Raw genomic sequence first — 17,197 nt, 5'->3', positions numbered from 1 at the left:
TGCTGCTGGCAGTCACCTGTGCTGTTGCCGTAGCAGGGGACAGGTCTCCGGGGCTTTTTGACTGAATGGAAGCAGTGTCCTTGGTTATCATTCTTGAAATGCTCACAGCCACACGTCCGCTCACGCTTCGTTCATCCCAGCCTGGGTGCTTGTGCCTCACTCCCTGCACACGTTCTGTACCAAAGGCTGGAGCTGGAGGTGGCCACCTGCCAGCAGCCTGAGTCAGGGAACAGGGCTGGCAGAAAGCCGCCTGCTGCCGCTCCTCGCTTCTCCATAAGTTGGCGAGGCAGCTCCAGGAGATGACAGAACTTGTGCACAGCAAACAGAGCCCACAGAGCCGTCTCATCAAGCTTGCTGTCTCACTAGGGCAGGAAAAGAGACACCTGGCAACCCAGTTTGCCCAGCATGCCAAGGTTCAGCCCAGTAGCACAGGCTCCTCTTGGTTACAGGTACAATTAAAGCCTGCTGCTGCTTTTGTTCCTTGCCGTCACGGCCCCAGCACAAGCAAGCCAAGTTCAATGTCAGCAGTACCCCCAATCACCCTACCATACCCCCTCCCAGGCTCTGTTAATTTGCCTCATTATCAGTTGTTTCCCAAATTAAGGTTTCCATGGACATGCTCTTCTGTAGCCAACCCGTTATAATGACCACAGATGAGGGCCTGAGGCTCTTAGGCACATCCAAGCCTGTGAAGCATTTGCTGACTTTTTTCCATATGCAACTTTTGCTCTTTTTCTTCCTTTTGATGGAGGATGACTGTGGCTGGGTTCTCCTTATTCCTCATGGTGGAGAGGAGCTTCCTTCACCTAAACAGCTGGTGAGCTCCTGTTTAGTATAGCACTGTAAGAGGAAAGAGGGTGCTTGCTCTTAGGATGTGACCTAGGCCGCCTGAGTCTAGGCACTCCATGTGGTGTTGGTGGCTGAGGTACCTCATAAAAGGGGTTATGGAAAGCTGTTTGAATCCCACTTCAGTAGGGGAGAAGGTTCAAATAAATATGTTCCAGGGGAAAGCTCTTGCGATCAGCAGGTCTCACTCAGAAGAACTAATAGGGGACTTTGTGTTCTTGGATCTGCCCAAGCGATCTGTGGGTGGGCACCAGAAGTATTAGGTGAGGGAAAAAAATCTGTCCTGAGTCTAAAGTCTTGTTTATTTTTAAAGGGCTGTAAATCACCAGGGATGCTGAGATGTGGCAGTGGTTTGACACTGGGAAACAAGAAGCATCAGGTAAGGAGAAAATCTGTTTTATGTTTGAGCTCTTTTTTTTAAGAGACTGCAAATCACCAGGGATGCTCGGATGTGGCAGTGGGTTGACCTCATGAGAGTGCTGTTTGCTTTTAGGTGCTTGAGATGACTCTCAGTGGGAACGTGCATTACTGCTTTTAACTCTTCCTCCTGGTAGGAGGGATGGGGAAGCATGGCTTAGCGTGAGGCACCTCTTGCCATCAGTTGTGAAACCTAGCTGGCCTTAGGACATGCTTTTTGTTGGTGAGGATTCAATATTTTGTGATTGATATGGTCTTAGCTTTGCTGTCTTTCTGCTCTATAAATGCTTGCTCTGGTTAGCTGAGGATGTGTCTGCAGCCTTTTCTGCAAGCTGCTGCTGGGAAGGGCAGGCTGGGCTGCTGTCCCTGGGCTCTCCCCAGGACACCTGCCTTGCCTTGCTGGTTGAGGACTGATGTGTAACCATGCCTGTTTCCGAGATGTCAAGTAGATTTATTTATGGGCTCTGTCTTCCTTTGCTTTTTATGTTGTAGAGAACTCGTGGGATTTTTTCACAAAAGAGTTGGAGTTTGCTTTCTCAGCCAATGTGTTTTCCTACTGCACAAAACCTCTCACTTTAACTGGCCCCCAGATGCAGCTTTTCTTCTTTTTACAAACTGTAGTGGAGGATGATGTTGTCACAGGCCCCATCTCTGATATATGTCACAGATTTCAAAGCACTTTATGAATCAGATGAGTAGCTTTCTTCCAATTTTGCAATTAGTGAAAGAGTAACAAGATGAGCTCCTCGTTTCCCTTCCCTGCACCACTTGCAATGAATCCAGGTCTTCAGTGATTCTATTCAAGCTCCCTCTAGGACAGCTGGAGCAAGCCAAGAATGAGTGCTGTAAAATGATCTGCTTTCAAGCACCTTTGGAGCTTTTTTATTTCCCAAATATAAATTTCTGTTTCCTCACCATCAAAAAATAAATAAAATAGCAGAGTCAGAAGTATCCTTGTACCCTAAACATAAGCCTTGCTTGAAGATCTCCATGAATCTTTACTCAAAAGTGATGACAGCCTGGAGCCTTTTTATTTGGTGCTGGGAAGCTTTTATTTTTCTGCTAAGTAGCAGCTCTGCATTTGTGTGCTATATGAAGAAGGGGGGAGAACTGCATTTCTTACCCAGCACATGATAATTTAGGAGGGAAAGCCACAGAAAATAAATGAGTTACTAAAAACAAATTCAGGAATGTGATGGGAAGGCTTCTTACCCCAAACACACTTGGGATGTTCCTGCTGCTGGCCTGTAGGGTCAGCTTGTCCAGAGAGGGCTGAAATGTGATGGTGGAAAGGTGCTGAGGAGGTGGTGCCTTGACCAGGGGGTAAATGTGGCTGTCAGCTCTCAGATCCCCCCCCATCGGTCTCCACTGCTAAGTGGATTGCTGGAGAAATAGATCAGAGGCAGGGAAATTCTTCGAGAAAGAGCGAGGAGGATTTAATGGACTTGAACTACTGCAGAGCAGCGCCGGCAGGGTGCTGTGGGGAAGGGTTGCTGCAGGGAAGCCTGCTCCCAGCCCGCTCCTTGGGGCTGCCGCTTGCTGCAGAACCTCCTGGGTGGCGAGCAGGGAGCGCTGCCAGGCTGGTGGGCGAGGAACCTTCCTCCCGCAAACAAGAGCGTGGTACCAACCCAAGCTGCGACTGTCAGCGTGCATGTGTTACGGGGGACAGAAGGCGAGGAGAGGAAACCTGCTCCACAGCCCTCCTACGGTGAAGTCTATTCACTCTCTCAAGCCTGTGCTCTGCAGGCCTGCTGTAGGGCCGCCGAGAGGTTCAGGGGATGTCCCCCTATGGATAGAGCCCAGGGCAGACCTGGCCTCGCTTCCCCAAGAGCTGAATTTCCAGCTGCTGCACTGACAGCCACTGCAGCCTGCGGTAATACCGGGTCCTTTCAGGGGAGCCCAAGCACCAAGGAGTGGTTCTGCTTCCAGGGCCCCTCCAGCCCTGACAAACGAGCTTATTGCAGAACTGGGTAGCTCCAAAGTCTGTCTCTATCAGTGTCTTATGCGTAAATGTGCTGCTGAAATTGCTGCCTGCCACTGACACCGCTGTGCCTTGTTGGCTGAGTTTGGGATCTTAAAAGCATTTAGTTCCCCATCACTCCCCACCACAACAACTCTTCCTGTAGCTGCTAAAGGTCAAACAGTAAGTGCAGCACTAATGTATATGAAATAAAAGTAGTCCTGGTCCCCGTGTCCCTACAGAATTCATTTAATACCCAGCCTGATGGAGAGGTAATTTATCCCAGGAATGATGACTGAAAGTTTGGCCATTTGGTACAGTTCCAAGACGCACACAGTACATTTGGCTTGGAATTAATGTAGGAAAGGACTTCTAGACATCTTAACAGGGCAGAACACTTGGAGGAACTGGAAAGTATTCTTGAGAACATTCAATGTCGCCCTAAATTAGACCATAAAAAGTAAGTGCTTTTTAAAAGCAATCTTGCACAGTAGGGTCTGCATTGTCAGAGCTTCCTGGTGATTTAGAAGTTCTCCTTCCTTGCAACTCCTGTGAAAATATAAGAAATGGGAGTCTGACTGCTGTGAAAAATACTCTTGTCTTTAAATTTTGAGGTAAAGGTTTATATATATATAAATATGATAAACATCTCTAAACCAAGGCCCATAAAACCGGCAGTCTGACAGCAGAGGTGCAGTTAGTGAAGCACTGTCATGCGAGAGCTAACCTGGATTTTAAACCTTGTCGTTTCCAGTGATACTGAGTAGGAAGCTTGCTAGTGCTCTGCTAGTTTCTCCTGCTCGTGGTCACGGTGCTTGCATCGGAGAATTGTGATGAACAAGAAGGGACATAGCGCAGAAGCAGCTTATTTGTTACTTTTTCTTGTTCTTTCCATAACATTATTTGAGTCACCCTCATATTTGCCACTTGGTTGTTTCCAGTGTTTCCTGAGCACTTGTTTAAAACAAGTGTGCCAACACGTGGCAGGCCATTTCACTGAAATCAGATGAAATAGGGAGAGACCCCAGGAGAAGTGGTGGAGAGCCCTGCCCAAAGACAGCTGAGAGCTGTGGCTTGGGTCATCCAGAGGCAGATCTCTCTGTAAAGATGCTCAGACTCGATGAGCAAAGCAGCCTGCTCCCAGCTGAGGACCCTTGCTGTGGTGGGGCACAGGGAGCAGCACTCCGAGGATGCCCAGAACAAGCAGAAATAAAAAAGGGCAGCAAAGTGGATCTGATGAAACTGCATAAAACCAATGAAGTGACAGGCATCCAACTGCAATTATTTTTGCTCCATAAACTCCACATAAGCTGTGAATGGTTATGAATGGAAAGAACAATCTCCTGTGTCTGGTCTAAAAGACCTGAAGAGCGCAACAGACTTGTCTCCCAGTCAGCACGTCCTGTGCCAGAATACTGGGGCACTAAGTGCCATCTGTGTGACGCTGTTCCTCTCTGAAGAACTGCAGCTTTATCACCACTCTGTGCTTGCTGCTGAATCACAAAATGAAAGGGAATGGCCAGGAGCTGTGGTTTTTTTGAATGCATACAAATTCTGTGCCTGTTTTCTGTGCGTTCTTTGTGACCTATTACGTTCCGGATATGAGTGGAGAGATGCAAAACACACTTCAGCGAGTCCCTTCATTAGCTCTCCTCTTCTCACACAAGGTAGATGAAAGACTTGTAATCCTGTCTGGACCCCTCTTATTAGGAAATGGGGGGCGGGGGGGGAGGAAGGAAAGGCAAGCTCAGTTTCTCACTGTTTTAAATGATCTGGGAGCTGGAGTAAGTGTACATACACAGCCTACAGTAAGATCCTGCAATTATCTATCTGTTGGAAATCAGGCTAAAAACACAGCCAGGCTCTTTTAACTGTCCTGCTACCATTCATCTATTCAGACTAATCAGGATCAATTCTCTTCTGTATTTCTGATAGCACTGCATTTATATTTTCTTGATAAAACAATTACTGACCCGGTAGATGTATCCTGATAGCGTATGTCCTCATCTTCTTTCCAGTCTTTCCTCATCTCTCTTGCCTCTAGGCACTTTTCACTATATCTTTCTCAGGTGTTTTACTTATTCCACCCTCCAACTCCTTCACACACACTTGCTGGCTTGTTTGATCAGACATGCACAGCAAAAGCAATCAAAATTTCCCTGACAGCCCAAGAAAATTGTAACCATAGCTGCAGATGGAGCCTGCTATTGCTGCCTGGCAGGGGCTCTGCTGCACCCAGGTATTCAGGGCAGGAGCCCTGGGCCTCCCTTTCTTCCCCCTCTATCACTACTTCAGTTGTCTCCCGAATCAAAGGCAATCATCAGTAACTATTTGTGTGGCCTAACTTCTGCTCAACATGTCCTGTTTCTCTGCAGAAATAAAGGGTGAGCACTGCAGCCACCCGTCCTCACGCTTTGATGTCAAACAGCAGTTTGTCCTCCACAGTGGCAGGGCTTTCTTGCAATATATTATTACAAGCACGTAACTTGCCCTACTGGATGCGGTCACAGCTGCCTAAAGCACCCTCCCTGGCCAGCATCTCCCCCCCAGTGCCACTTACTGGGTCCTCATTCCCTTTCCTGGGCTCTGTCCCTACTCTGCTCCCGTGTCCCTGCCTCCGGGTCAGCCCCTGCCAGCTGTGGTGCTGCTGCTCCCGGGACGCCAGCGTGACTGGGGGCTGGCTGCAGGGACGGTGCCGAGGCAGAGCTCAGCAGAGGCTCTGGGGGGTTAAGAAAACCGTGTGGAGAGGAATTAGTGCAGGGCAGGGAGGCGCTGGCCTTTCCCAGAGCCTCAGCGAAAAGCCCTTTCAGAACCGTTTAGCCTCCTGTCAGCGGAGGGCTGGGTGACCCAGGACAAGAGCCCTCCAGTTTTCATCAGCACCTGATTGCTGTGGGTCAGCTTATGGTTTGCAAACTTTTCTGAGAATGCGTGAACAGAAAAAAAGGAAAAACTCAGCCTGGTAAATAACATTGCCTTCCCCACCAAGTGCTTGACAGGGAAGGGGAGGACACAAACACAGCTCAGACAGACTTATTCTAATCCATAATGACATATCAAGCTAGCAGAAAGCAGAGGAGGAGCTCTTAAACAACAGCCAAGAGCAAAAGAGAATAGTCATTTTCCATCTCTGTAGTATTTTTGTCATGTCTATTAGGTGACTCTTAATTGTTCCAGCAGCCTTACAGCTCTTGCTGGGTTGAGATCTTTCCTGGCTCAACCTGCAAGTCCCGCTATGGTCTGCACGGGGGCTTTGTGGCAGCACAGCTGGCGGGTGAACACTTAAGCTTTACTTGACGTTGGGGAATCTGCAGATACTGGTGGTATTTGAATGTTTTCCCAAGTGCTGCTTCCTTGCTTGCCTTCTCCCTGTGCCAAGAGAGCAGCAGTGTCAGTACTGTGCAAACCAGGCTGCGCTGGCAGAGCCCTGCTGGTCCGTGCTGTAAATGCACCCAGAGAGGAGGGTGTCCTGGGTCCAGCCTCACTGTTGCTGCTCTAGGAAGCCAGTATCGAGGGCACCTTGCATGAACTCTTGCACTTGGAGGGAAAAGTTTCTGGCAGCGTGCTGCTGGGTTAGGAAGGGTCCCCGCTGAGGAGGAATTTCCCAGCTTTGTTTAACCACACGTTGCTGAACTCCATCGGGAAAATCAGTGGGTAAAACCTCCTGACCTGAGCTACTGTAGGTCAGGAGATCAGAACAAAATGATTGCACTGGCTCTTCTGGCTCAGGGAAAATGGCAAAGCAAGAAAGCATCTGACCTCCGCTTTGAGAGCGAGCCAGGGAGGGCTGTGAATACATGCAGGGAAGGACTGCTGTGAGTCCTGGCGTGCAGCAAAGCCCTACCACTGACAAGTGGTTTTAACAAGGTGGTGAAGGGTGGGTAGGCAGGAACACAGCAATTTGCATACCAAGTATCGGGATCATGAAAAAGTCAAATTAAAAGCATAAATTGAGTCCCTCATGGTTTAATCATGAGGGCTGGCAGGACTACAGTATCCCTTACAACAGCAGATATCTCCCACGGCAGGGCCTTGAAGGGTATCTCCATCGGAGGGATGAAGATGAGTTCTGACACCTCAGACAAATCTAGACAGGGTTTTTCCTTTTCCTGCTCCTATTGGCTTTTGCGAACATCTTAAATTAGAATCAGCACTTGTTTCCGTATCAGGAATGAGTCCAAGGATGAAGTCAGTGCTTTGTGCCAGCTTCACAATGTCTCGACTGCAAAAGCTACTCCTTCCAGGCTTTCTAGATTTCTGGCTCTGGAGCTTTAAAATGGAGGTGAGTGCAGCAATCCTGTGTGTAATAATCCTTTCTCTATCTATCTAGCCAAAAAAACAAAAAAAAAATAAATGAAGCACATAGGAAAAATGAACGAGAGATGGTAGGAGACGGACCTGGCAGGACCCCCCTGCTCTGTGTCCCTCACGGGGCTGTGTTTGGTTGAAACCTGCGGGAGGGAGACAAAGGTCAGGCTCCTGGAGGCTGTCCTCAGAAACCACTCCAGAGGAGAGCTCTGCAGACAAATCCCTCTGCTGAAAGGCGGTGATGAGGAGCACGTGCGGTGTTCGTGCAGGAGGAAGGCGCGGGAGCGTGTTCTGAATGGAGGGAAAATGAGCCCCACTTGGGGCTGGATGAGAACAGGAGTTCAGGTCCAATTGAGAGACCTATAAAGAGCGATTGGCTCTTCAGAAACAAAATCAATCCACACATTGATGAGAGCTTTGAAATTGAGATCTTCACAAAACTGGGCCTCTATTCCAATGGCACAGAATGCAAATTTGATTAAAAACTGTCTGCTTGAAAGTGGTGCAGCACCAATTTATGGCTTTCTTTTTCCTGCAGTGTTATCTTTTTTAACACGAAATAAAGAGTACAGCCCTCAGCAAGGCTTGGTGGGCGAGAGCACTAGACGCAGGTCTATTAATTTTGCTCCCCAAAGAATGATGTGGGTTCAAATCTTTCTTTTGCCACAGTCTAAAATTACCAGGAAGGTGATGTTCCCTGGCCCGTGCTATGCATCACACCCATCCCTGCTGGCACCACCATCCGTTATTCAGCCGTGCCTGTCACGCAGGACTCCTGAAGCTGATTCTGCCTTGAGATTTCTCAGCCTGGTGAAGGACATAAACCTCAGGCCTGAAATACTATTGCAGCACACCTGTGCACTCCCTGCACCCACTCACCCCCACGATGGGGATGAGGTTCTTTGATTTTGTAACCTACAACGTTAGAACATAATGCTGACTTGTTTTACAACCTTTTTGTCACTCGAGTAAATGAAGTCTCCAATTTTAAAGGGATCACTTCTATTTTTTATTGGATTTTTGTTCAGCGTGCGGAACTCTTCCCTGTTATGGATCTGGGTTTAATTGAAGTTCCATTATCTTGATCTTTTCCGGTTTAATTTTGGTCTGACCTTGATGTTCTTGGGATGCCGCATCTCAGCCGCAGCTTGGGCCAGTGCTGTGAGCTGCACCTACAGAAGCACCTTTCTTCTTAACACAGGGACGCTTGCAGATTAGTTTGTGTTCTTTCTGTTTATTCTTTATAGCTGAGCAGGATCTAAGCTGTCCCGTTACGTTGTAGACACCCCCACTGCAATCATCTGCGGGGTCTGCAGGGTTTGTGGACAGGGTAGGTGGAGGAGCTGCAGTTCTGAGGTCAGTTGGGTTGCTGGGCTCAGAGGAGGCACAGACAACCTGCTTTGGGGAGACAACCAGAATCCTTCAAACAGCTCCTGGTGATGTGTGGCTCCTAAAATACAGCCCAAGTCACTAAACCTGCCCCCTCAGCATGCTTAGCATCTGCAAGTGTTTCGGTGGCATTACCACAGTTAGGCTGTAAGTGATAAACATCCTGGATGAGGTTCCTCCCCCCTCATCAGAGCCTCATATAGCACGTCAGAACGATAACATTTAATGCCTCGTGCCCTGTGGTGAGGTGTTGTGAAGAGCTGTTCATGGAGAACTCCCTCCCGTCCTTCACCTCTGTTACGCTCCCTGGGGGAGACACTGCTGGTCTGTATGTCCCCATAGGGCCCAGGAGATGCTTCAATACCTGGGAAACCCCGAGCTGCAGGTTCAGACACTTCTGGCACCACAATGAGGTGAGTGCTGAGGTATCAGCAGGGACCCCTGTGCTCTGCAGGGGCCCTCTCCTCCCTCCCTCCAAACCCCTGCTTGCACCCAGCTCCACGGGGGTAAGCCAGGGAGGAGCTTTCTCCCGCAGCTGCCCTTTTAGCAAATCTTTTATATTATTTATCATACGATTTAATGTGAAAGGCCACTTCGGCTCTGGGCTCTGGCAATTAGCGCTAATAGATGATTACACAGCAGAGGCAGTGCATGAAGGCAGCGTTCGTTATTTGCGGACACGTGCACCGGGAGATTTATCTGCTGTCTGCCAACCTGCTGCTGCTGACGAATGGCCGGGGCCAGCAGGCAGCTCCGGCTCCGCTCGGCGCTTTGTGCAGCCCTTTCACAATGCAGCTGCCTTTCACCTGTTACACACATGTGCACGCACACAGCAACGGGAAGCCTTCACCCAGTCAGAGCAGGCTTGCAGATATTTATTCTATACAATGAGTGAGGCTACCACTGGCGGTTTGATTTCTGCTCAGTCCTTGCCTGGAGGAGGAGAAGCTGGATTTTCATTTCCTAATGCCTCCTTGTGTGTCCCCTTGCCTTCACATCTGTGCTGCTTCTGGCTGTGTGTAAGCTGCTCTGCTGTGCTGGTGGGCAGACACCTCCAGCAAGCATCCAGTTGCAGGGTTGGAGTGGCGAGGGGCATCCATCGTGCATCCATCCGTAGGAACCACCAAGTTCCCACTTTTACCAGCGAGCGTAAAATAAATGAGATGCTACACATCCTTGCTGCCCCAGAGAAATATGGCGCCAAGCAGGGAAGCAGCTTGCATGTGCTCTCAGGATAAAAATAGCCTTCTGCTGGCAATATTCATCAGTCAGACATTCCTTGGCAACCCAGAATTAAGTCATAAATAACTGAGCCAAATGAAACAAGGCTGTTTATGGCATAGGGTAACTCAGGAAGCACCGAGGGAGAACTTCTCTCTGACAAATTCACTGGGAATGGGATTCCTCTCGTTTCCTTCCTGCAGGCAGGTGCGTTGCTGGAGATCACAGGCTCTCCTGCTGTGGTTCTGCTTTGGACATTAATACATTATGGCTACAGCAGCAACTGGGAAGAGGATGTCCTGGAGTGGCTATGAGGTTAGGAATGCAAAGGTAGAGTTTACAGTAGGAAATTCAGAGTCCTTCTCTTTCCCATCAGTTTTTCATGCACACCTTTTGATGCTGCCAAAATAGACTGAGTTCGTGGATCATCCTTCAGAATATATTGTGTGTACAAAGATGAGCAGAAGCGGCATTGTTCGTTCTCCAGTTGGCCATAATCCCTCTGCTCCCATTTTTCCTACAGAGAAAAGTGTCCAGCAAAGGTAGTCCCTCATAAGAACTCTGACTCTGAAGGTGACAAACGTGAGCAGAGGTGGCAGCCTGACAGCGCCGAGCAGACCCTGGAGCAGCCTTTCTAAGACGAAAACGTTCCGTGCTCAGGACTCTGCCCCCGGATGGTGTGAGGAGGCAGAAATCTAACTCCAGCTGAGCCGGTGCCATGGGACTGGCCTCATCTGGGCTGTATCTGTCTCTGGAACCCAAAGCACCCGGAGTAAGATTTCCCCTCTGCCTGCTTTCATGCCCCAGTGGGGCCGCTCTGCCTTCAGAGTCTTTCCTTCTTGCCCATGGTTCAGGGAGCGTCAGCAGGAGCAGATGCTGCATTTCATCCAGGTCAGCCAGGTTCAGCCCTTGATAAGAATACTTCTTGTTTTAACCAAATCTCTGTTCGGTATTACTCCCTTATCAGCTGTTCTGGTAACTGTCAGGATACCCTGGTCCCAATGTGTGCCTTATCAACCCCCCACACTCCAACATTTAACCATTCTAGAATGGCCATGTCCCCTTCCTAAAGAGAGGAGATAAGCGCTTTTCATCTTTATAGCCATTCAAATGGGGCTGTATGAGGACGTGGAATCAATGCCTGTCCCGGTTTTCCGAAGATAATGTGGTTTATTTCTTATAGGAAGTCATTTGGGAGTTTGCACGGATCATTTAATTTTCTTTCTTGATGTTTTGTCCAGGATCTACTCTCCTCTTCGCTGTTACACACACCCCTCTATGGAGAAAACATAATAGAAAGCAGCCTAAGAAACAAGCAGAACATTAAGTGATTCAGGAATCCTCAGGGGATGTCTCTGCTTTAACTGCAGAGTCATCACCAGAAAAAATTGTAAATCATTTATTCTCTTCCTTCCTCTCAATGTCTTCCCATTTAAAAATGTAATTAGATCTGCATGTTCCTTGTTTTTAATTTTACTTTTAATTAGGTGTCTGGCACTGCATTGTTAAGGTCGTTTGATGTCAATTTCTAGATGAAAATAACTCTGTTCTATCCTGAACATCACTGCACTTTATTCCATTTTAGCTTAGGGAAATGCATTTTTATTAAAAAAAATTTTTTTTTGAAGACCTTTTTTCCTAGATTTTTTTTCTAGGGTTTTCTACATAGACTAAAACATTTTATATTATACACACAGTTTAATAGCCAGAAATTACAATCCTTAAAATGTCCTGTGTATAGAAAGAATGGAAGGCACCAAAGTTGAGCAAAGCATTTTTATTTGCTAATTTACTTATCTGCTATGTAGCAGGACCTCACACCAGCAGCTCTGACCTGAGAGTGCGTGGTATGAGCAGCTTCCTAAACACAAAAAGAAAAAGTGAAGTTCCTGCCCCCTGTAAAGTGACTAACAAGCTATAGATATTATAAGTATATTCAGAGATACCTCTGTAAAAAAAAAAACTGCCTTGCTGGCTTGGTTTGCTTGTTTGTTTAGGTGTGTTGGTGTGGTAGAAGCTTCTCTAAGTATATTAGGCAATGGCAAAGCTGTGATACCAAAAAGCAAGAGCCCAAGGAGGAAAAGCTGTCAGTGTTTTGCAGATGTCGTGCCAGAAGCAGCTTTTAAGGAGGAGCAAGGGAGGCTCTTTCCTATCTCTGTTTTTTTTTTTTGGCTCTGCAGGGCAGGGGTGCATGGCTCAGGGCATGGAGGCAAGCAGAGGAGGCAGGTGGTAGAGCTGGTGACCAAGGGAGCTCCACCATCTTCTTATTTCACTTCACTCCAGTTCTTAAATCCCCTGCCTGTCTCCACTCCCAGCGCTATCACTTTCTCCTCCAGCGCTCCCTGAAACAAGTAACGCCAGGCTCCAGGCTTGTCTGTCTGCTGTCTGAGACGCTCCGTGATTCAGCGGACCTTGGCCTCCGAGTTCGGCACTGTACTTAATTTGTTTTATGCTCCCTAATGGAGTTCAAGCCAGGTCAGCAGCTACGCCCAGAATTAAATGCGACACACTTCATGTCGCCGCAGGGACTTCTAATTCTTTATGAAATACCACTCGGTGCAGGGCCCTCTGGAAGCGGCACACTCCACTTCCTGGCCATCTGGCCACTGCTGAATAATAAATATAATCTGCACATTTGTTTTAAAAACCGCAGGCGCACATGACCACATATATAACTGCAGGTCCCCGAGGAGCAGAGGCACAGCCTGAGACAGGGCTGGTGGCTCCGTGCCCTCCAGGCCCCGCTGCCACACACCAGCAGGAGCCAGGTCTTACAGGTTTGCTGCTCGGGGCATCTGCAGACCAGCAGCCATCGCATCCCCCTTGCACCCCTGTGGATAAAAAGCATGGCAGGAATGCTGGATTGCTCTGACTTCTTAAAACAGGTTTTCCTTTACTTGCATGCAGAAGAAAAATAGAGCTACTCTATTCTCTAAAAAAAAAAAAAGTGGGCTTGGATCAACTGCAATGGGGAAAATTGCCAGGGCCTTCAGTGCATGAAATATAAACACGTGGCAAAATACTGTTCTTGCTCCTGAGGACTTTGGCTGGAACATCCGAATATATTCAAAGGAGTTACAAACTTGATGACTGCAAGCGAGCAGGGCAGGGAACTCCTCCGACACCCTGGGCTCTTGGAAAACCACGGTGTCAGGATATTAATCTCAGAGCTCAGTGCCAGCTGAAACACATTTAACTCTAAGTGCAGTGAGAGGGCTAAAAGATAATCACTTTAACAACAATTAGGCTGATGAATTAAGCCTGCAGACCTGCCTGATAAATACTGCATCCCAGTACTGGAGTCCTGCCCTTGCCAGCCCCCTTGCAGCCAGTCACTTCACAGGTCCCCATGCTCATGCAGCCCCCTCTGGCATGCAGCTGGCACATCCAGCCTTGTCAGTGGAGAAGTGCTTTATTCCTTTGGATGAGAGCTGCTCCACCTGCTCATTGGTAGGAGTTTCCCTGCGGAAGCACATTCATAGTTTGAAGAGAGGTAGATGGCACTTTGTGGCTATTAATTTAATTAGCTTATTCCAGCATCATCCGAGCAAGGTAAAATTTACATCGCTTATCGTCTGATAGCCTGAGGAAGCCGAGGTGATGAGGGCTTCAGCTCAGCAAAGGTGCTTAAACATGGGGCTGACTTGGAGAGATTTCAAGAGACTGCTTTAAAACAAGGAAGGAGATAAACAGGCTGTAGAGGAGTAACGCTGCGCGCTCAAAGTTCCTTTATTCCTTTCTGCTGCTGGAAATGGTGTAGTGCTTTTAAAAAATAAATAGTGAAATAGGAAGTTGTCAGAAAAATTGATATAGGCCATCAACTGGAAAAGTTATGCTAACCGTTGGATACTGTTTGGTCCCTAAGGGGTGTGTTCTGCTCCTGTTGGTCTCTACTAGAAGAAGTAGTAATGCTGGTCATGAACCACTAGATTTCAGGACCCAGGCAAACCTGTTGGTAGCTTACTGTTCCATCCTGTTGGGGAAAAAACCTCAGGATCTGGTGTGATCTTTCTGCATAGTTTCAAATTTGGGACCACTTTCACGTTAAGCAGCTTCACTGACTTCTAAGTTACAGGACCAAGCTGTGCTCTGGAGAGGCTGAAGGAAAGCTCCTTTCTCACCTTCACAGCTTCAGCCTCTTCCTCTTTCCTTGTTATTTTGATCTAAGTCCTTCTATTCACAGCAATCAGTGCTCTGATGCAGCTCCCCGGTCCCCTTCTTTGTTCTGCTGTGTGTCTGCCTTCTGCTAGTTTTCCCAGCAAGCTGTCTTAAGCATATGCATCTTAATGTTTCCCTGTGGGTGACCCTAGTGTTGTCTCAAATCTTCTTCTTGCCCTGTGATGCTGGGTATATGCAAAGCCCTTTCTTAATCCTTGTAGCTTTTGGAGCTTGGTGAGACTTCTGCATTTATCTGTAGGATAACACAGGAAGGTACATCTGCTGACTCACTTCCCCTTTTCCTCTTCAATCCTCTCTTTACAGGTAAAGAATATTCTTATCCCGCAGAAAAAACGACCTAGGAGATGTAATGGTAGAATCATAGAAACAAAGAGGAACAGAAAGTGAAGGTCCTCAGCAGGAGTCTAATGACCGCTTGCCTCTGGGATGTTTCTAGTTCGGAGCGGTGCTGATACCTAGGGGTTACTCCTTGGAGCTTGCTCGAAGTCTTTTCCTGGGGCTGGACCTAAAAGCAGGATCTTAACAGAGGGCTGTGTTGAGTTTGTAGAGTTCAGCACATGCACCGAGCATTGCATGTGGCTGCGGGAGTATACCAGGTCCTGAATCTGTGCTACCCCAGGTAGCCCAGCACCAGAAGAGAGATGTGCTGTGCAGTACAGGGGGACTGCTCAGCCTGCTCGTAGCTCCCTCAGGAACTTTTGATTCCTCCCCTCCCCACTTAGCATCTGTCTGCCTGGATCTCTGTCACAGCGGCTGAGCCCATGGAGATGTATAAATGGGAAGGTGGGAGGGAGAGGGGTGAAAAGGAAAATCATTTATCTTAATCTCTTCTCATCACGCTTACAGGTGAGGGCTTTGCTTTGGGGCCAGGTTCAGGTGTCAGACATTCCTAGCGAATGTGAAACTTTAATAAGTCAATGTAAGCAAGTGTGAGGTATTTGCAGGGCTACTTTCCTTCTAGAAAAGTGAAATTTTCATAATTGACAGTTAATGTAAATTATCTGATATTTTTCTCTGCAGAATGACACACGTGGAGTTTTCAATCAGTCAGGCCAGGAAACTTCCACTTTCCCCTCTGGCCATGTCACAGCAGCTGAATAATTTGGTTTGTCTTTTGTAACAATTCTTTCCTAGTTTATTCTTCCTTCTCCTCTTAACACCCAAGTACCGAAGGCAAGTTTTAGCCCTTCTTGTAATGAAAATAGTTGGGAATGGAATTTAAAGAAGAAAAATTCCAAGCTTTTCTGAAGAAAGCCAACTCATTGAAGCAAGGGAATTTGCCCTTAGAAAGAAAGATCCTTTGAGAGCCAGGTAACTCCAGCTTCATACATTTCACTTAGACATGAAAGTTTGAGCCCATACAGGATATAATGGTTGGAGAGTTGTAAATGCTTCTGCAATTTCCATTCATCTGTCACCAAAAATTAACCGGAGAATTGCTCTTTTCTGCTTCTATTCACCTCAAGTCCAAATGCTTGGGAAGGAAGAGACTAAATCTTCTTATGGAAAGAGATTACAGTCCTGCCACTGGAATTTTTAGCTCCAGCTTTACCCTGGAACAGAGCTGCAGCATACCAAGGCAGAACGTGCAGCTCCACGAGGCAGCCGCTGCTTTGCGTTACGAAGAGTCTGGTAATCATTAGTGTACACGACAGAGCTTCAGGACCCAAGTCCTGCTTGCAAGTCCTTCCCCACCCCCTCTTGCTGTAAGGAATTCATTCTACGCAGCTTCTTGTGTTACAGATGGAAGTGTATTTCCTTGTATTCCCCTGGCTTCGTGGGGGGGATCAGCCACCCCATCCAGAGATGCTGTGGCCCTTTGGAACTCAGCCGAGCTTCCCAAGGGAGGAGGACGTGGCCGGGTGTCCTGCAGTCGGTGTGCCAGGCTGAGAGAACGGCCTCCAAGTCCTGCTGATGGCCATTGCTTTGAATAATGGTGATGTGAACTTTATCTGCTGCAGAATGCCTGGAGTTAGTGTCCTGTGACATCCCTAGCTAATATAAAGGGAAGGGGAAAATCTCTTCTTTCCACTATTGTGATCCTCTTCTGAGCAAGAAAGCACCAGACTTGGTTCTCTGGCCCTGGAAACAACGCAGAAAGTTTCCTTTTGCCCCTTCTCCCCTAAACACTGGCTGAGCTTAAAGATCTCATTCAGTGTGACTTGCCTTGCCACCACAGCCACATCAAGTATATTTTCTTTCCATCACCCTTTTTGCGATGCTTTGTTTCCACCAGCTCTTCTCTGCTTTCAGAGCAGAGAAATATTAACGTCCCCTGCAATGCATAAAAAGTCTGAACTTCAGCAGAAAATCAACCACTCTTCTCTACAGTGCTACCACCATTGCTCTAAAGGAGTTTCAATTTCCTGATGTTCTCAAATTGCACTGAGTAGCTCGAGTAATACAGAGTAGGTTCAAATCTGTTTTTATCTCCTAGTTACAATACTGTGCTATAAAGGATGTCACAGGTAAAGTGTAACAAAATCTCGAGGAAAAAATCTGCAAATTTCAAGGTTTAAGAGTACGTTAACGGTGTAGCAGCTGGAGAAATGCCTTTTTTTTATCCGTGCCTATTAGGGACAGCATACAGCATGAGTGCTTCATAATAAAGGCACTGAACGTCTGGCAGAAAAGGGAAGTAGATGTCCAGTACATTCCGTGGGGCTTGTGTAGCAGGTCTGTGGAGGGCAGACGAGGCTGAGCAGGATCTGTTGGGTGAGGTTTCTGCCTCCTGCTGCACCTGCTGGAGCCTGCATATGCTAAAGGGGAACATCCCACCTGCTTTATACATTCCTCCCAGTTTTCTGCAGCGCAAGGGCAGGAAAGAAGGGGATCCAAGATGTTCATGCCTATCTGCACACTGTATATTACTGACTTCTT

At 47.7% G+C, this 17,197-nt stretch overlaps 1 long non-coding RNA gene across 3 annotated transcripts; it reads left to right on the top strand.

Moving 5' to 3' along the window:
* Positions 1 to 630: 630 nt before the first annotated feature.
* LOC106039805 (uncharacterized) lies at positions 631 to 11,042 on the top strand. Of its 3 annotated transcripts, none has more exons than XR_001209483.3 (3): positions 631 to 817; positions 1,160 to 1,225; positions 10,662 to 11,042. It is a non-coding gene; the product is annotated as an uncharacterized lncRNA (long non-coding RNA). The 3 variants fall into 3 exon arrangements; XR_001209485.3 differs by lacking the exon at positions 10,662 to 11,042 and adding an exon at positions 8,198 to 8,983; XR_001209488.3 differs by lacking the exon at positions 10,662 to 11,042 and adding an exon at positions 1,756 to 5,261.
* The last annotated feature ends 6,155 nt before the right edge of the window (positions 11,043 to 17,197 follow it).

The sequence above is a fragment of the Anser cygnoides genome, chromosome 21 (assembly GCF_040182565.1).
Source record: "Anser cygnoides isolate HZ-2024a breed goose chromosome 21, Taihu_goose_T2T_genome, whole genome shotgun sequence".
NCBI lineage: Eukaryota > Metazoa > Chordata > Aves > Anseriformes > Anatidae > Anser > Anser cygnoides.
This window is presented reverse-complemented; position numbering and strand designations above follow the sequence as displayed.